The sequence below is a fragment of the Sus scrofa genome, chromosome 4 (assembly GCF_054392235.1).
Source record: "Sus scrofa isolate SSC_HxYL_T2T_F1_AM1 chromosome 4, Sscrofa_HxYL_maternal_Yorkshire_Landrace_v2.0, whole genome shotgun sequence".
Taxonomy (NCBI): Eukaryota; Metazoa; Chordata; class Mammalia; order Artiodactyla; family Suidae; genus Sus; species Sus scrofa.
Genome location: NC_139386.1, coordinates 106,537,022 through 106,557,880, shown reverse-complemented (window position 1 = coordinate 106,557,880; position 20,859 = coordinate 106,537,022).

Genomic DNA, 20,859 nt, shown 5'->3' with positions numbered 1-20,859 from the left:
TCACTCAGAGCTTGGCCCAGTCAAAGAAAAACATCCCTCCAACACCTACATAGCTGCCCCATTCCTGGGCATGAGTAGGAAAAGGTGGCTTGATTCCGGCTTTCCTGAGTTCTCGCAGCAGCCCTGTGTATGCTCAGCTGCCTCAAGAGGCTGTGGTGTTCCTTCTAACACACCCCGAGTAACCCCACCTGGTCTGTCTTGGACTCTTGTCTGAGTTACTCTCCCTTGGGGGTCCAGAAAGCTGTCGAGTTAGCTGCTGGGATTTTAATGTATTCCACACAACAAGAAAAAAAAAATCTTTCACAACCCAAAGGAACAAGTCTTTTCGTAGTAGCTTTGTAAGTAGTTGCATGCTGGCTCATAGCAAAAGGGCTGGGTATTCGCGGGATATGGAACTTGTTATATTTCTTCTATTTTTACTGTATGTGTATGACTTTACACAATTTCCAAGTGGAATGAAATTAAGTGCCTCCGTGAAAGCACGGGATCCTTAAAGAGGTGATTGTCATTTGAAGCTCAAGATCTCCTAGAGATGAAATGTCTATTCTGCTGATGAGGCTAGTGATATGCAGATGGGTAATCTAGATTTCCCAAAGACCTATGGCTAGTAAGTGACAGGCTGGGAACTCGACAATATTTTTGGCTCCAATTCTGCTCTGTCCATTAAAAAGTTTCCTGCCCTCTGAGCTTCCAATGAATCTCTCTCTCCATCCCTCTCTCATGGCACTGATCTTGCTCTGTCTTTTCCAAAAGTCATGCATTCACTCGTTAGTTCACTCAGTTAACTCCCCTGTCCCTCCCGACTCTGCGGAGGGCACGGAGAAGAGCCAGAGTGGTTCCCGCTTTAGGGGAGACAGAGACAACTTCGTTTTCCGGAAGACAGAGGACTTCCAGGTGCCCCCACAAGTCCAAGTCTCCTAGGTCTTCCATTATCTTTAGATCCTTGCCTCCACATATCTTGGTGCATTACTGCTCTAAGCCGCTTTGCTCTGTCCCCTCATGCCCTTCCACTGAGCTGTTTGCAAAGTCCGGCCATCAGTCGAAAATTCTTTGTTTCCTATCTTTGTTCTGAAGATGCCCTGGACTTCTTTCTCGATCTCAGACTGTAGCTGTCACATGGTGGTTGTGCTCTTTGCTTTCCACAAAATGCACTCCCTGGCCACTGGTACCCGACGTACGCTGTCCCGGGAATAAGACAGATGTCCTCTTTGGTCTTCACTAGAAACCTCCAGAGCAATTTTCCTCTCCTTCCTCTCAACAGCCTCCTTCTCTTCAAGCACCCGCCATCAGTTGGGACCATCTGGTGCCCTTCCTTCCTCCACTCATCTGTCGGTCTTGCTCCACTTCCCTCATTAATGAAGATTACAGCACATGGATCGGTGCTTTCCTTTCTACCCTTAATCCTCTGGGCATTAAGGCAGATGCCAGTCTTCACTTGGAGAAATCATCCATCCTGGCCTCCCACTTAAGTTCCCACTTCCACGATCTCGTCCTGCACTTGACCTCAGCCTCCCACTCACATTCACCCTCTTGACATTGTCAGTCCAGCATCTATACCACCTCTAAAGTTTTCCTTTCTTGCAGCCCAACTCTAATAACGTCATCTCCCCAGCTCACTTTTAAAGTGCCCTCACTGTTTTCTTCCCTGGGACCACCATTGATGCCTCCACTTTTTCACCTTTTGGCGTCGTCATGACTTTTTTCTCTCTTTCCTCGGCTCAGATTACCCGTGGTGCATTACAGCAAATAACACCTGGCACACACCTTGCAATTTACTCTTTCTGTCAGACTGGCTCCGTCAACCTTCAGCTTTGAGTAAACTCACTCTTGGTCTACTCTATGCCTCTATGCCAAGGCTGAAGAGAAACACAACATGGCACTGATGGGTTAGCTTTACATTTACAAACACATATCGCAAATGGAGCCTCAGCTCAGCCTGCGGATTCTATATTTTCCTAGTGCCTCCGCTCTCCCAGTCCCGAAAGACTAGTCCCGCCTCCTCTTTTGCTTTCGGCCCACCTCCTCTGCTCCTTCTCATCAGATTACTTTGACTCCTATTTCTCTGAGATAATAGAAACAATCAGAAGAGAATGCTCTATCTCTCATGAGCAAATTCAGCAAATTGCCTGCCTTTCTGCTCCATACTCTGCCTTCCTGCAGTTCCTGTCTAGAGGAACAGCTCCTGCTCTGGATGTGTCACCACCTGTGCCCTGACTGTATTGCTCTATTCCACAGGACTACTAAAGTCCTGCAGTGGTCCCCTCTCTTCTTCCTGATTATTTCCCCTTTCTCCTAGGTAGCTCTTATCAGTCCAATCCCATCTTTAAAAACACCCTCTAGATGCTAAACCTTACCGAGTGTGCCATCAAAGCTATGCTCCTCTCATGGCGAAAGCCATGAAAATATTGTCTCTTCTCAGGGTTTCACATCCTTACTGCTCATTGTCTTTAACCAACTCATTTAGGCTCTTGTCTCCATTGTTCCATTGAAATTCCTTTCATCAAAGTCATCAGTGACTTCTTCCTTTTGGCCAGATTCAATGGTGGCTCCTGAACCTTCAGCTTATTAGACCTCTCAGGAGCACATGGCGAGTCTTCTCACTCTCTCTTTTTTGAAACACCTTTTTTCGTTTGGCTTACAGAACCTGGCAATCCCACGGGTTTCCTCTAAATCACTGGCCTATCCTCAGAGCTGCTCCTCCTCACTCTGAACCCTAAAATTGGGAGCGACCCAGCTAGTTCCCACACACTCCTGATTTCACTAAGAAAATAGATGGAACGGAACAGGAACAGTAGGCTCTTAGACAGAAAAAAAAAAGAAATTACATAATAGATCATTCTGATAACAATCAGAGCCCCAAACCTGTCAACCCAGTAAAACTTCAGTTGTTTTTGTTGGGTTAGATATTTTAGTTATTTTTACCTTGATAAAGTAACAGGTTAAGCACTGTGCTAAGCATTGGGAATACAAGTGGATGGATGAGCTCCACTTCTTTCTCTCTTTTAAGTCATAAACTCAGCATGGACTAAGCAATTACTGAGTGCCAGGCACGATGCTAAGCAATTTTTGCTGTTATCTCGATTCTCACAACTGACATCGGTGCTATTATTACATCCATTTTGCAGAAGAGGAAACTGAGGTTTAGAAAATCTATATCACCATGCATGGCTTGAGACCTTGCCAGTGGCTGAGATGGGCTTTGAATCTAGGTTGTCCGGATATGTGCATAATCCGAGCCAAGGTTCAACCACTTTGACTTGGAAAATGGCAATGTCATGCGGTTAAATCTAATATTAAGCTGTTTCTTTGAAATAAGGGAAACATGTAGGTTGAGGAAGTACCAGGAATACATGATGTAAAGTATAAATCGAGAGAAATAATAGCATGATTCCGTCGGGAGGTAGTTTTTCATATTGAACAGAAAGTAGTTGACTTAGTTAAGTAATTGTACTCAAGCACAATACAGTGATGGGTTTTTCTGTTAGTTGTTTAAAGAGTTGAAGGAACTAGAGTACAGCATCTGGATGCTAAAGAAGAAACCCTGAAACACTTAGATGAGCTCATATTTTTGACACTTTCCAAATGAAGACAGACATTTTTATTCTTTTTTTTTCTCTTCTGTTTACAGCCTCACCTGCCACATGTGGTAGCTCCCAGGCCAGGGGTTGAATGGGGACTGTCGCCGAGGCCTACGCCACAGCAACACCGGATCTGAGCCACATCTGTGACCTATGCTGGAGTGTGTGGCAACGCTGGATCCTTACCCACTGAGCAAGGCCAGGGATGGAAACTTCATCCTCACAGAGCTGTCAGGGTCTTAACCTGCTGAGCCACAACAGGAACTCCAGACATTTTTATTCTTGCTTTGAGATTTTTGGGTCCTTCAGCTCCCAGTCTGCAGCTCTTTAGCTGGACTGTTGATGAAAGATAGAGTGTTGATTAATCACAAAACGTGTCAGGTACTAGATAAACATTGTGGATCTGAAAGTTTAGACATCTAGGATGAATCTCAAAAAAACGATGTTTGTTTTTTAAGCAATTCTCCTTAAAAAAAAAAAAAGCTGGTTTAGAAGGGCAAAATTATAAACAAGGTTCCCAGGCATCTAGATTTACCGTTTTAGTGACATCTGCTTCTTCTCTCTCAGAAACTCACAGTCCTCATTTCAATAAATGCCCTGAAAATGCATTTAATCAGTGTTCCTATGACTGAAAAATTGAAGTGAATGCCTTCTCATGTAGATTTACACTTTATATATAAACTTAAAGGAAAGCAGCTTTCAGAATTCTAGGCAGCGGAAAGTGTGTAGGGAAGTAATTTCTACAGAAAGCATAGATCTAGGGACAAGTCCTCATATTTAGGGACAAGAACCTGGTTTACTTAACACTAATACTAAAACAATACAAACATATCTGGTACTTGATCAGTTCTGAAATGCTTTCACATGCAATGTGTACTCGACACCAGTTCTAAGCTGATTTGAACACTGAAGCTTCCAGAGATGAAGTGACCTGGCTTGTGGACATGCGACGAACTCATGGCAATGGCTGGCAGTTAGCTATCGCTGCTGTAGCTTCAAGTCTGGGGATATTTCATCACATCTACATGTGGATGTTGCTACAGACGGGGGGGCATCAATGCTGCTTTCTTTCTTTCTTTTTTTTTTTTTTTTTTTGGTCTTTTAAAGCCATACTGGCGGCATATGGAGGTTCCCAGGCTAGGGGTCTAATCGGAGCTGTAGCCGCTGGCCTACGCAAGAGCCACAGCAACACGGGATCTGAGCCCTGTCTGCGACCTACACCACAGCTTTCATGGATGATAATCGGGTTCGTTAACCACTGAGCCACAATGGGAACTCCAATGCTGGCTTGTGTTACTGCTTAACCCATCTCTCCTTTGCCAGGTCTTGTCCTTTGTGATTGCCTGTGGTGAAGTTCAGAACTTTGATTCCAAAGCTTCCCACGTTTGTGGTGGAGCAAGACTGAGGCTTATAGGAAGTATGCATAGACTCCTATCTAATTAGGTGAGAGGTCCTGAGAAAAGTACGAGAAAGGGCCTGGAGTCCGATGACATATCTCAGAAGCAAACACTGAGCAGTGGTGTTTGTGATGTTGTTGGAGTTCCACTGTGCCAGGAGTTACCCTGCATTTGTTCTGTCATCTAAGGAGCAAACCTAGTAAGATGATGTCCAGTCTCAAAGGGGAAAGTTTCAATATTTGCACGGGGAAGACATAGTATTGTGTAGTGACCATGATTCTCGATGAGCAACCCCTGGTATCATTGGTCATTCCTTCTTTGGCATTTATGGTCCAGCCTTCATCTTCCTAGACATTTAAACAGTTTGAAAAAAAAAAAAACCTACATTCTTCCAGTCATTTTATGTCAATAGTAAATAATATGTCACAAAATAACTAATTTGCACAAATAATCTCCTTTTCTTTTTTGAGCTGTCAGTATTTTGTTGTTAGATAATTATCATGCATTTGTCTTAATTATCCTAATTTATATTTCATACCATGTTATGTCCAGTTTGTTTCTACTTGTTAAGATGGCAAACTGTCATAGGCTATTGAATGTCTCTTCTTAAATCAACCAGGAAAACACCAGAAAAATGAGTAAAACATACATTTGAAGAATGTCTTAGAAAAAAAAAGCTGTGAGAAATCCCCAAGGAGTCCAAAGGATGCCATGGATCAAGAGCTGTGGGAGAGAGGTAGGGATGAGGGGTGGGGGGGATGAGGGCTGGAGCCTGCAGAGGAAGGATGGCTGGAAGGGGCAGTGGGAGGAAGAACATTGAAAAAGCCCTACCCTGGTGCCTTGATCTGAAAAGAGTTGCAGACTGGCCAGTCATACACTGACAATTCCTCTAACAGACTTCCATGCTCAAACCCCGAATTGGTGGCCCAGCCTTAGTGAAGAGAGTCTCCTGGTGAAGTGGCAGCAAACAGGATGGTCACGATTGGGGCTCTCCACTGTGGGGTTTATCCCACCCCTCACTTGGAATATGCCTTGAGGAACACAGATGGGGGCCAGACCTTCAGTGCTTCTCCAACATGCAGCACTAGAGAGTAACTGTTACCCCAGGGACATGAACTCATATGCCAGAATAAGGATACGGTGAGGTCTATAAAAGGGAGAGAATGCACTGAACAGAATTTTTGAAACGGACCAAGAATTTAAAATAATTATCCTATGTGTCCTTAAGAAGGGAGAGGAAAATTTAATAGGACAGGGCAATAATAAGAATCACAACAAAGAATTACATATATAACTAATTCTATATAATGCTGAAAAAAAAGAATATTATAGATGAGAGCAATTACAGGATGGATCACAGCTTAAAAAATTGGTGAGTAGGAATATCCAATTAGGGAGTTCTAAAAAAAAGGCCAACAGAAATAACAAAATGAGAAAAAAAAATTTTTTAAGCTAAGAGATTGGAAGAATAGATGTAGAAGTATCAATATTGGAATAATGCGAGTCCCCAAAGGAGAGCCATTGATAGAAATAGTAAAGATACATTTTAATTGTTAAAGAAAGCCGACACATCTCAGTCTGGAAAAAGAAATTATCAAGGAACAAGCAAGAGAGTTAAGGAGAAAATGGACGTAGAGCACGTATAGACAAAGACGACGTTCTAAACATTTCCAAAAAGAAAGGTTACCCGAATCAGAACAAAAGTCAAGTGGCATTGCACTTCTCAATAGCAACATGGGACTCAATAAGACAGTGAAGTAACATATTTAAGGAATTAAGGAAATGACATAGCAGATGGCCATTCAAATATAGCACATAACAAATACGTTCTCAGGTAACCAAAGACCCATAATGAAAACAAAGTTGGAGGAAGTAGCAAATGAAAACAGAAATAAATTCAGGAGTACGTAGCACTGGGTACAGAAAAAAAAGGGAGGTGTGATCAAGCAGTTTTGTAAATGATCTGTTGTTCACAGAGAAGCTCAAACCAAAATAAACTGAGTGAACAGGCTCAGAAACATGAGATGCTTTGTTTAAGTGGTGATGCCAAGGATTGAGGACTCCTACTCCTGTGAAAATTCAGAAGGAAGGGAGGAAGGAAAGAGGAAAGAAAGAAGGAAGGAAGGAGGGAGGGAAGAAGGGAGGAAGGGAGAGAGGAAAGGGGGGAGGGAAGGAGGAAAGGAAGGGAAGAGAGAAAGGAAAACTGAAAGGAGGGTATAAAATCCTAGATTTGGATTCACGTGCTATTTCCTCACTATGAGACCTCAGTCAATACATGTAACATCCAAAATCTAATTTGCTCATATGCAAAACCGGAATAATAACTCTAAGTATTTTATGACGTGTTGTGAGGATTAAATGAGATCATTTGTAAGTAATTAATACTGGGCAAATACTCAATAAATGTCAGTGACTGTGATGGGTTAATTTTATGTGTCAACTTGACTGGTCCACAGGATGCCCAGATACTTGGCTGAACATTATTCTGCATGTTTCTGTGAGGGTATTTTTGAATGAGTTTAACATTAAATCAGTAGACTGGGTAAGGCAGATTGCCTCCCTAATGTGGATGGGCCTCACTCCATCAGTCGAAGGTCTGAACTGAACACAAGGGCCGATGTGCCCCTGAATAGGAGGGAATTCCTCCCGCCTGACAACCTTCGAGCCAGGCCATTGGTTACTACGCCCCCACCTTCAGAGTTAAAATAGCATATCAGCTCTTCCTGGCTCTGGGACCTGCCACCCCTTGGACTAGAACCACACCGAGCTATCCTGGGAGCTTGCAGATCTTGGGGTTTTTCAGCCTCCATAATTGCACGAGCCAGTTCCTAACAATAAATCCCTTTCTTTCTCTCCATATGTCCTATTGGTTCTGCTTTTCTGGAGAACTCTGACCAACAGGGTAAGAACCTTGTTATTATGCCAAGGTTCTATCTCACATAACTTTCCACAATGTTCAAGGTAACTTGACTATCCTCTCCACTCCAGTCCTGTGGAAACCGTATTATTTGCCAAGTAAGGAATGGATGTTAAATCTGAGAAGCTATTTCCTGACCACGAATCCTGGAATCTTCTTTTCTGAAGGAGGCAGTTCCAGAAAAGTAGCAGTCTATGAGGAAATTAAAGATGTCAAACCTGGGTTTGTTTTGTTTTGCTTGATCACTTTGGCATCTGATGCAATAAACGGTGACCAGGAAGCTGGAGGAACTTCAGAGTCTATGTGAAGCAGGTGGAAAGTCATCAGGCCCAGGGGGGAAGCTCAGCTTCGCAGCCGAGGAAGGATTTCTACGAGAGCTTTTGCTGAGACTGAACACAGCCCTCTAGCCCCTGCCCCAAGGAGGCCTTCGAGGGTTCCATGGGAGGCCAGTGACAGGTCCAGGTCCAAGTCACTGATTCACAAAAGAGTTTTCAGTGATTTGTACCCCGACAATTTCAAAACTAGAACAAATCTGGAGGTTCCCGTTGTGGCACAGTGGAAACGAATCCAACTAGTATCCATAAAGATGTGAGTTCGATCCCTGCCCTCGCTCGGTGGGTTAAGGATCTCGCATTGCTGTGAGCTGTGGTGTAGGTCGCAGATGCAGCTGGGATCCCACATGGCTGTGGCTGTGGTGTAGGCTGGCAACTGTACCTCCAATTTGACCTCTAGGCTGGGAACTTCCATATGCCATGGGTGCAGCCCTAAAAAGCAAAACAAACAAACAAACAAAAAACCTGGAACAAATCTTGGAATTCATCCAACTTGTAGATTCTGGGAATATAATGGTGACATTTTCTTTGACTCTCTGAGTCCCCACATAAAAACAGGCAGAAGAAACCCCAAAAATCTCATAAACATTTGCAATAAAACTAAGTGATAGCATATCCCAGTGACCCCCAAAATACAAGTGAATGAGGATAAATCAACAGTCATAAAACCTGCAGTGGCATCTGCAAAAGAAAAGGCAGCTGACAGCAGCGGTGTGTCTGAGGAATGTGAGAACAAAACCACTGGAGAGCAGGCAGGCCAATTCAGGAGCACCAGCTGCCAGTGGGGGTAGTTCTGCCCACCCCAGTGCCAGGGAGTGCAATCTCCAACTCCCAGCCCCTCAGTAAGACTGCACGCACCAGAGCAGCGTAGTCAGCGGTGTGCTGGCAACTGCTTAACAGCCCAATTTGTGCTGTTTGCTGGTTTCCATAGTCTGAATATTTCCCTCATGGCCATGTACAAGCTACTGACATGCACACAACGTTGGGAAGAGATGTGCACAGTTGATACTTGCAAAGTGAGAGCCGACTGTGAACGCTGGGCAGAACCAGGACTCTCTTCCAGAGTTGCAGGGACACTGAATAGAAACTGCTGAGAGCGGAATCAAAACTGAGTAGGACCAGATCAGCAGTGAAGGAAACAGAGGGTTGAGGTAAACACTGGAGAGTGAAACAGCCAGGAAATCTCAGAAAGCGAGCTGCCCCAGAATACCGATCGAAAACAAAAAAAGTGAGAGCTCTGTAAAATCAGAAAATCTACCCTGAGCTGTACTACCTTCTAAAAGTTCAGGAAAAGTAATGTCACGTAAAATGAGAAATAGAAATAGATTGCGGGAGACTCTAATGCAAAGTTGTTATAAGTCATTTAAGCAAAATAGTATATATACAGGATAAACAATAAGGTGCTACATTTTATAGCACAGGGAACTATATTCAATATCCTGTGGTAAACCATAATGGAAATATGAAAATATGTATATATATCTGTATAACTGAATCACTTTGCAGTGCAGCAGAAATTAACACAACATTGTATGTAAATTAACTAATCTTCAATACAACTTTTAAAAAAAGACGTCACTTAACTCCATGGTTCCCAAACTGACTGCACATAAGAATCATTGAGGGAAATAAAACAAAAACAAAACCAGAAAACATGTTTCTGGGATGTTTGTTCCGGATAGGAGGCCACCTACAGAAGTCCTGACTACCTACAATAAACTACCTTGGCCTAGCCAATGATGCTGATAAGCAATTGACCCTCGATATCCTTAGGAGATTGATTCCAGGAGCCCCGTGAATACCAACATCTGCAGATGGTCTTAAATAATGCTAAACTCTAAAAGTCCCTTGTACAAAATGGCACAGCGTTTTTACACCACCTACACAACCCCCTTACATACTTTAAATAAGCTCTAGAGGACTTACAAAATGCAACTGCCATGTCAATAGCCGTATAGAACATAGACTGTAAATGCTATGTACAAGTTTGCTGGAGTATGGGACATTCGAGCTTTGCTTTTTTGCAAATTTCTGGAATTTTTTTTCCTGAGTATTTTTGGGCCAAGGTTGGCTGAATTCATGAACGTGGAAACGGTGGGTGTGGAGGACCCTCAGTTGTTGTCTCCAACAGCCTCCTCCCGCTCAGCCGACCGCTACTCACCCTTTGGTACCCTTCTTCCAGTGGCCCAGAGATTGTCTCCTGGAGGGGTGTCGTGTGCCAAATTGCCTCATTCTAACCCCAAACAATCTATTCTATATTCTATTCCTTCATGAAAGAATGATAAACAAGAGCTGATAAATCTTTGACAACTCATTTGTCAGTAATAGAGCTCCCCTCCCTAATACTTTCATACATCAGCTGTAGTATTGCCTTCATTTGCACAGTAGTAGACCTTCAAAGAATCACTCATGAGAAAATTAAAACAAAACAAAACTTCCTGTTGGGAGTTCCTGCAGTGGTGCAGTGGAAACAAATCCAACTAGTATCCAAGAGGATGTGGGTTCGATCCCTGGCCTCCCTCAGTGGGTAGGGGATCTGGTGTTGCCATGAGCTATGGTGTTGGTTGCAGACAGGGCTTGGATCCAGCGTTGCTGTGGCTGTGGTATATGCTGGCAGTTGTAGCTTGGATTTGATCGCTAGCCTGGGAACCCCCATATGCCACAGGTGTGGTCCTAAAAAAAAGACATTCTGTTAGGTAACTCAATTCCAAGCAAATCTCAATTCTCAAGATTCAAATTCCAGAAAAACAAACTTTAAATGGTTTGTATTGGGTCACATTTCCACTCCCTTGATAAGTAAGTGGAATTTTATAACCAGCAGCTCCAAACTGTATGGAATTTCTGAAGAAGGAAAGAAAGAAGCAAAAATACAACAGCTTTCACGAGAGGCCTTTCTGTAGACCTGCCTGTTTCCAGTCAGCCTGACTAGGTGGCTTGAATGCACTCTTGTTGAATGCATTCTAAATAAGTAATTCAAGATATTAAAAACAAAATCCTCCTGAAGTGGCTGATTTTTATGTGGCTCTGGCCTCACCCCACACTACCCGTCGCCTGTCGCACTGGCCCTGGCAGTTCCTTGCCTTCACTTTAGAGAAGGTCCTCAGATCACACATCATCAATTAAAGATTTTGTGCCAAGACGGGAAGAGGTTGTACTGCACGCTACCAAAAAATGAATTAAATTCTTTTCAGAAATGACCCTCGTGTCCATCGTCAGTAGAATGGACACAGAAAATCTGGCACACCTGCACATTTGCAGAGGGCACCTCCATGTGGCACGAGAAGGCGTGATCTACAGCTCTGCCAGGATGTGAATGGCCACACACACACACAAACGTGGAGTGAAAGAAGGCAAACAAAAGGGAATAGAGAGTCCAGATCGTACAGCTCCATTTAAAGCAACAAACAGGCCAAACTAAACCTATTGTTCAAGATCAGGCTGGTGGATACCCCTGGGGGTGGAGGTCACGCCAGGGAGGGAGCGCGAGGCCAGCTGCCAGGATGCTGGTCGCACTGTTTCCTGATCTGGGTGTTGGTTCCACGGGTGTGTTCTGTTAGTGAAAATTCATTGAGGTGTGCACTTGCCACATGCAGACTTTTTTTGTGTGTATTTTATATACCTCAATAAAAAGGGGGAAAAAATCTTATTAGACATTCCTGTTCTTTCCAAAGGTGCTGCTGGCCTGCCCGGCCAGCCAGGGTCCTCCCTCTCTCTCTCTTCTCCCGGCTGTGTCCCTGCTGCCCCCTCATGCTCAAGGATCTTTTCAGCTCCTACTCCAAACAAGGGCCCTTCCCTATTTTGCACAGTTTCCTGGAAGGTCTAGTTTTTTCATTCTCCCAGAGAACGGCCCTACCTGGCCTTCTGGCCTTCAATAGTTCTTCCAGAAGTTCTCGTGAATAGCAAGTGAACTGTTCTCATTCATTTTTTTTTTTCACCTAAGAAAAGTGTTTGCAAATATTTACAACTTTGGATTCACGAATTCTCTTCCCAAGGGAGAGATTAGAAGAAGAGACTGGGGATTCCACTAACTTCACAGTTCAGGCATATTTCTTCATCTTCTCCTCTTTGTTCCACTTCTTAGGGTGGTTAGATGCTAAATTCCAAGGGTGAGAGTCTAGTGATCACACTTGTGACATTTGGGATTGTAAAGGTACAGTGCGATCTGGCTCTGCCCATATCCTCTCAGACCTCACCATTTGCAGTGCTGCTGCTGGTGTATATATATATGTATATTTTTTCTTTTCTTTTTGTCTTTTTAGGGCCGCACCCACTGCATATGGAAGTTCCCAGGCTAGGGGTCCAACTGGAGCTGTAGCCACTGGCGTATACCCCAACCACAGCAACGCCACATCCAAGCCATGTCTGTGACCTATCCAACAGCTCACAGCAACGCTGGATCCTTAACCCACTGAGCGAGGCCAGGGATGGAACTCGCATTTTCATGGATCCTAGTTGGGTGCGTTAACCACCAAGCCACAAAGGGAACTCCCAGAAAATCACTTTAAATGTACTCCCCTGCTTTATTATCACACTGGAAGTTAGAAAATGTAGTATCCTAATAAAGCTGTATTTACTTTCTCTTCCAAGAAAATCTTTTGCAAGCTACTTTTTGTTTGCTCCCATTAAAAAATTCTTTAAGCAGGATCCTTTCAAACTCAGTCTCATCACAGTCCGCCACTATTCTGAAAATCAGCAGTGGTTCTGAGCATCCAGGCCACCCGTGTGCCCAATTCTTCACAGGATCTCTCAGATCCTGGTCTTCGGCTGCAGCTCCTGGTCTTTCTCTTGTTCTGATTATTGAAGAGTGATCAGGCATGTTCAGTTGAGGTACTCATCCACTGTCACAAGAGAGGCTCTTCTGGTCTGCTTGGGTTCTAAGCTCCCCACTGCCTCAGGATCTCCTCTTGTTCTCAGCCAGTGTTCCCCAGAGAACAACCACTGTGTTGCAAGAACTGCTTCTTGAGGTTACAGAGTCAGCCGTAGGCCAGGCTGATGCTCACCCTCTCATTCTCCAGAGCACAGCAGGGCACCCTTGTTCCAGAACTGCTCATACAAATGATCTACCTCTTTCCCTGTGATGAATTCTCTTACCATGAATCTCAGGAACTTTAACCAAGCGCCAAATCTTTCTTAAATTCATAACCCAGGACAAGGACTGCCTGAGATAATATATAGTTCTCATAGGCTGAGAGTAGCCATTCGAGTGTGTTATTTCTTTAACCAGAAGATTTGCTACAGGGATATAGGACACATGTCACTGTGCTCCCAATTTAATGCCTTCCTTGACAAACAATTTCCTTAAATCTACTCAGTGATCCTTAAAAAAAGTATATTTCCCCATTTTACAGCTGGAAAAACAACCTGAGAGGTTGAGTGAGCTGTTCAAGGTCACACAACTATTAATTGCCATAATTTAGGATTAGAATCCAAGTGCACTTGACAATAAAATGCTTTGTTCTTGTCTACTGACACGAAGGAAGGGGACTCCTGGGCTGATGAGGATGTAGAAAGGCTTGCCTTATGAACCTAAGCACTGAAAGATGTTTCTCAAGCGAAAGCCATGCACTCCTGGTAGTTTATAGGATGAATTTTTGAATTTTGCTGAGAATGTGGGGGGAACAAATAATTCTTACTTTCTGAGGAAGGTCTTGAGATTTTCACACTACATTTGCATTTATAGTAAAATTCATTTGCACTGGGTAGTACCAGGTTAATTATGAACAGATGGGCGAGAACACAGGCTCACTCTTTCTAATGTGGTGTAGACTAGAGGCCATTACTGTCCCAGGCCTTGAAAAGAATGAAGGCCTTGTTGTAGTTTGGAAGGAGAAAAGCTACAGTGATATTTGAGCCGCAAAATAACTGTTGAACGCCAAAAGAATCTGAACTGTAGCAAAACCAGGTTCTTTTGTAAGCTTTGCAATTTTTTTTTTTTTTTTTTTTTTTTGGTTGAAACTGGATGTTGGAATCTAATAACCAGTAGCTCCAGAAATCAGATTCTCTCCCTTCCCCGGGGTTTGCTATTTTCTATTATTATTTTTTGCTTATTGGGTTTTTCTTTTCTTTGTGGTTTGTTGTTGTTGTTTGTTTGCTTTATGGTTTTGGTTTTTGATGGCTGTAGGCTATCTCTGTGCTAAGGATCAGCATGAAGTGTAAACTTAGATTTTCTCAGGTCTTTTCTAAGACTGCTTTTCTCTGGGCATGTGCAGTCCTTTTCTAATTTCCCCCATATATGTGGCTGCTTTTGGTCCTTGTCTTTGATATCTGGCTCCCACAATGGGAAAAAGAGAAAAATGAAGGGGCAGGTGGTGGAAAGGGAGTTCCTGCTCTTTAAATCTTCTGGAAGTCACTTAAGCTGGAAGGGGAGGTGTTGCAACAATGGAAGAGGTACAACAACAAGCTGGCTCTGTGTTTGTACCTTCGTGGCCAAGAGAGGTGGTCAGCACTTCGGGCACAGATCCCTGATATTTGAGGGGAATTTGGATTTATGGAGTAACCATTTGATGATCTCTGTAAATAAATTAGCGTTTAAAGGGATTTTGTCTCTGTTGGGTAAGAGAGCACAGGTCATTTCTTTACCGCGAAAATCTAGTTTATTGGCCTTCTCAGTCAGGAGCTTGGCTTTATGGTGTGTGTTCATTCGATGACCTCTAAACTGGTTAATAGTTGAAAGATCTCATAAGAGGTGTCAGAGAACCTGAGTTTTTCATCTTTTCTGTTTGTCTGCTTGTCCCTTTTGACCTCGAGGTAATTAAGAATTTATAACTACTCAGAAGAGAACATTTGGTAAGGACCAGTGAGTTTTGTAATTATGTGTTTATTCTGACCCAGCTGAAATTCTAGAATTGAAGCTATCAGCTTCCTCTGTCTGGGTCTGGATGGCTATGTATCTAATTCAGAGAGGGCTTCACATCTCACTGTGTGAGGTATAATAGTTTCCTGCTTGCCCTTGGTATTAACAAATTGGGTTGTAAATTATCATAAATTAAAGGATCTCTATTCTGATTAGCTAATGATATAAATAAGCACTTATATAAGTTGAATATTTCTAAAATTCCCAGAAAGTAAGGGAATCAAAATTCTAATGTTTTCAATGTATTAGGTTTTAAAAATATTCTTACAGAAGCTAACTCAGACATGTTTTGAGAATTCAAGTTTGCACGATTTAGGTAAATACTTGGCAGATGAGGCTAGTTTAATAATTTTAGTTTAATAAAAACAGCTAAGTCTTCACAGTGTTGGGTCTAAGTGCAGATTTTTATTCTATGTGAGAATATATATTCTCCCGAAGTTATGCAGATATACTGATCAAATAAGCTATCATTACTTCCATTTAATACTCAAAGGTATGAAAAATGTTAAAAAAAAAAAAAAAAGGAAAAAGAAAAATGTGTTTGGGGTTCCCACTGTGGCTCAGTGGAAACGAATCTGACTAGGAACCGTGAGGATGCTGGTTTGATCCCTGGCTTCACTCAGTGGGTTAAGGATCTGGCGTTGCCATGATCTGTGGTGTAGGTGGCAGACACGGCTTGGATCCTGTGTTGCTGTGGCTGTGGGTAGGCCGGCAGCTGTAGCTCCCATTCAACCCCTAGCTGGGAACTTCCATATGCTGTGGGTTCAGGCCTAAAAAGCAAAAAAAAAAGAAAAAAAAAAAAAAAGAAAAGAAAGAAAGAAGCAAAATGTGTTTTACCAAACTGATTCATTATTCTGATAAAATTTTAATTTATATTTTGTAGTATGTTAGGTTGAAAATAATTTAGGTAACTTAAAACCTTAGACTAGCATTAATTAATTAATGGTTATTCATTGGATACCTGCATAATTTCTAAGAATACTGAAGCATTAATTACTAAGCATAATTTTAACTGTCCATGTTTTTGCTTTGTCTTATAGACTATAGAGAGACTATATATCTCTGGGTCTGTTAATGAATGTGTTCATTTTTGCCACTTTGAGAAGCTGTATCAAGTGTGGCAATAGAAAGGTGTATTTATGAGCTCTGCAGGACTGCAAAGATGCTGGTGCATAACCCCTGTGGTCTCCCCCTCCAAGTTTTTCCCCATGAAATAGAAAGTACTTTGGTTAAAAGTTATGATTAATAAATGTGAATGAGACTATTTAGGAACAATGATTTCTGAGACATAAAACTCTGAGCATATTTGTCTTTTAAGGAAATGATTAGTTTTGTCATAAAGGACTTTTTTTTTTGGTCTCTGAGGCTCTCTGCATTCTTCAAAATTAAGGACCTCAGGAGTTCCTTCTGTAGCACAAAGGGACAAGTGGGCAGGATGCAGGTTCAATCCCCAGTCCAGCACAATGGGTTTAAAGGATTTGGCATTGCTGTGGTGTTAGGCCACAACTGATCCCTGGCCCAGGAACTCCATGTGCCATGGGGCAACCAAAAAAGAAAAAAAAAAAAAAGATTAAGGACTTCAGGGAGCTTTATTTATGGCCTGTAACTATTAATATTTACCATATTGAAAATTGAAACAGGGAGTTCCCATCATGGCTCAGTGGTTAAGGAAACCGACTAGTATCCATGAGGACGCGGGTTCGATCCCTGGCCTCACTCAGTGAGTCAAGGATCCAGCGTTGCTATGAGCTGTGATGTAGATCGCAGACGTGGCTCAGATCCCAAGTTGCTGTGGCTCTTTGTAGGCTGGCAGCTACAGCTCTGATTTGACCTGTGGCTGAAGTTTGGCACTTGCCATTAGCCTCTACATGGAGTAAAACCTGAGCCACTGCAGCTGCCCACCCGCAGCACCCCTGAGTGGAGCTCAGGGTGGGGACCTGGAGTGAGGCACTCTGTGCTCTGGGAAAACTGGAAGAAGGGGCCCTCAGATAGATATTTCCAGGAGAAGATTTGATGAGCCCAATTCTTGCATCTCCTCCTATCTAGAAAAACACTAACATCAGTCAATGATGGCTAATGCCTGTATCTATAGTAACTGTCATGAGACCAGCAGAAAACTTCTGTAAAAGGTGTGCACAGCTGCATGCACCTCCCTTCGCCATTATGACCTATATCTTGATGGTCCCCCTTTCATTCTGGGCTATAGTTAGTGGGCAAAACAAAAGCTGTCCTGGTCACCTGAGAACAGCCACTCCCAAGGGTGGGCCAGTGAGCCCCGAAGGAACTCAGGAAAGCCTATCAAGGGAGTGATTCCAGTAAGCCCAGACTTTTACGTCTTCCCAAGAAATGAGTCTCTGTAAATCTTTTGTTCCTACAACCTCCCCATTGTTGCAAAAACTCATGTATCCTAGCACCCCTCTCATGCCTTTTCAGAGCAGTTTCTCAGGGCTACCTGAGATGCTGTCTCCTGGGCTTAAGTCCTAATTTCACCCCATGTAAAACTTAACTCTTAGCTTTCAGGTTGTATTTTTTTTTCAGTCGATAGACCCCTAGTCTGGGTACCTCCATATGCCGCGGGTGCGACCCTAAAAAGACAACTATTAGGTTTATCCCGGGAAAAACAAGACTTAGCTCTAGGCTCTTGCCTAGCTCCTGGAGAGACATGACTAAGACATAACTAAGTCTTCCCCAAAATCATGTGACCCAATCTTAAAGACTATCCCACTACTCAGGAGACTGTCTAAACTTCTGTTCCTATCCTATTAACAAGTCTCCCAAACTGATTGGTCCGTTCCTTTTTTACCCTATTTACATAAAAAATGGCCAATCAGCTTCTGCACAGAAACCCCCTTTCTTGGCACCCACATATAACTTCCCTCCTCCAACAGCCTGACTGCTGACCTCCCTTTGTGAGTCAGCCTGGCAGTACACCCCACTAACAAAGTCTTTTATGCCTGAACTCGGATCTTTTCCTTTCGGCCAACCTTACAACAACAACAACAACAAAATGAAAACAGAAACAGAAATTTTAAAATGCTTACTTACTGATTCCTTTGAAGAGAATGACAATGGTTGCATGGTATATTAATCATATTTTAGCAGTGTTATTGAAACTGACTGCTCAAATGACTTGAACCCAGCCAGAAAGAACTCAGATTGGGACTTAAACCCATGGTTTTCACTCACCCGATGTCTGGACTGACTGAGGCTCAGGTTCTTTGTGCCTCAGCGCAGAAAGAATTCAGCGAGAAACAAAGTGATAGGCAAGAAACAGATTTATTAAGATAGGATGCTTGTGAGAGAGGCAAGTGGGCAGGCAAGGAGGGTCTGCCTGGAGGATTAGGTGGGCTCCAGTTTTATCATCCAAGGGGAGTGGGGCTAGGGAAAGTAGGCTTCTTTCTCTTTCTAAGAGTGGCTCCTCCTTGGTATCTGGTAAGAGAGTATTTGACCCCATAAGGTCAAACTAGGACTGTCATGGTGCTTATTCAAATCAGCAGAAGGATGGTTCTTAAACTCCGGCCCGTGGTCTGAACCTTGATGCAGGCCTCACCCCATCCCCCACCCAATGACCTGAGGCATATCCCGTGACTCCACAGATCATGCAAGCCTGCCTCATTCCACTGGCTTTCTTGAGCAGTTATTAACTTACAGTGATTTCCCAAAGGTCCCTAGGTTTCCCTCTCTGTCTTATGGCCCCTTATTGGGACTTCCACAACTACCTGTGTAACTACCCTATTCCATCCCTATCATTATAAGCTTAGTTTTAATCTCGTGGACTCCCTGAGATGGTCATAAAACGTCAGTTTTTTTCCCAGAATAGGAAAGAGCATAATGAAGGACGCAATTCTGAATTGAATTTTATTCGTCTTAGTTTATAATACCTGAGTTTGAAAATCATGAATATTAATCTTATAAAGTGGGCTTAATTACAATGTGCTTATTCCCTGATTTACTGTTTATTGCCTTCAGCTACAAATAGAAAGGGTTAAGTCTTTTTTTTTCCCCCAGTATAAGTTGCCTAGAACAACAAAGATTCTGTGATTTTATGCCAACCAGAAAAACCTTCTGTGGTTTGTGTTGACTTTATCACATCTTTGATGATTTAAGAAAATAAACGGTTATCATTTAAGAAAGAGCTAAGACTCTTTACAACCATGTTACCCTCTCTCTCTCTCTTTTAATGTTTTCTTGTCACATTGAAATGACTAGCCAAGTTTTGTTTCGCAGGTGGCATCTTTCTCCTATTGTAAGTGTTTGAATCTCCTGAAAACTTGATCTCTGCCTTCCTAAAATCAAATTTTAAATTAGAAATAAAATTTTAAAATAATACTTTGGGTATAGCTTTTGCATCTAAAACTATCTTTGAAATTTCCCAGCTTTCCCAGAGAGCCCTGTAAATCACAAAGATTTGTTTTTTCATCTTATAAAAAGACAGGGAGTTCCTGTCATGGCTCAGCAGTTAATGAACCCGACTAGCTTCAATGATCAGTGGGTAAGGATCTGGCATTGCCGTGAGCTGTGGTGTAGGTCACAGACGCAACTCCGATCCCGCATTGCTGTGGCTCTGGTACAGGCCAGTGGCTACAGATTTGATGCAACCCCTAGCCTGGGAACTTTCATATGCTCTGGGTGCCACCCTAAAAATTCAAAAGACAAAAAAAAAAAAAAAAAAGGAAGGGACAGCTGCTGGCAAAATTAGATTTATTTAATACATTACTATGGCTGTGTTGCATGGGAAGACTTGTCAAATCAGAAGAGGTGCTTAGCCTTACCTAGGTTACATTTGTATGAGTAAAATGTTATTTGTATAAATATTTCAGGAATGGTCTACTCTATGAGCTAGAGATTTGTTAGTGCTCTCACTCTTCACGATATGTCTACCCTGGTGCTGCTTTGCCTGAGATTAGACCATGGCATAGCATCATTAGTTGTAATTTCAGTTATTGGAGACTGATATCAGTGACCTTTGGAGTTTATTAATATACATAAGCTTAGGACTTACTCTAGGGTTGCTGAAAGTTTTTTTTTACTTGATATTGCTCTATTCTTGGTATATTCTTAATATCTTCTTGGCATATTCATGTTCTACTATGTCAATACTACTATATGTTACATCTAAAGCTTTTTCGTTATAAGGCTTATGTCCTTCCATTTTTTTTTAATAAAAATTACTATTTTTGGATATTTTGGGTGGATCAAAGAAGGTGGTAGCATTAACTATTCTTGTTTTCCTCAAGAAAAACTTCAGGGTTGAGGACGGGTAAGGAAGAACTGAACTGGCCCAAATGGAAGGCCAGCAGCATTTTACATTGTCCTGTTCAAGCATCAGCCACCTCTCCTAGGAATCGTCCCTGGAGCTGTCCAGACCTAGGTCCCATATTCTGCCTCATGCATCACTCTGACTTCTGTTTGTTGAAAATAACTCAGCCAGACATGCTCGACATCTCGATCCCTCTTTGTGACTGTATTTCAGGAAGTGATGCTGACTAGTTTGAGGCAGAATAATAATTCAGGTAGTCAGTGTAGAAACACAGGCTTTGACGCATTCTTAGATATGGCCATTGATTAACACTTGTGGCTTAAGGGTTCCAGAGAGTAACATCCCCACAGGCCTTGTTTACTATAGGGAGTGTATCTATGCCCAGGTGGACATTAATCCCTAACCCCTGTGACTCAGTTTACAGGAAGAAAAGGGCAAGGAAACCATGAGACTTACAGGACATTTCCACCCCTAAGACCCCTATTGGACAAGGACTGATATAGGTAATTGAGCAAGACCAGT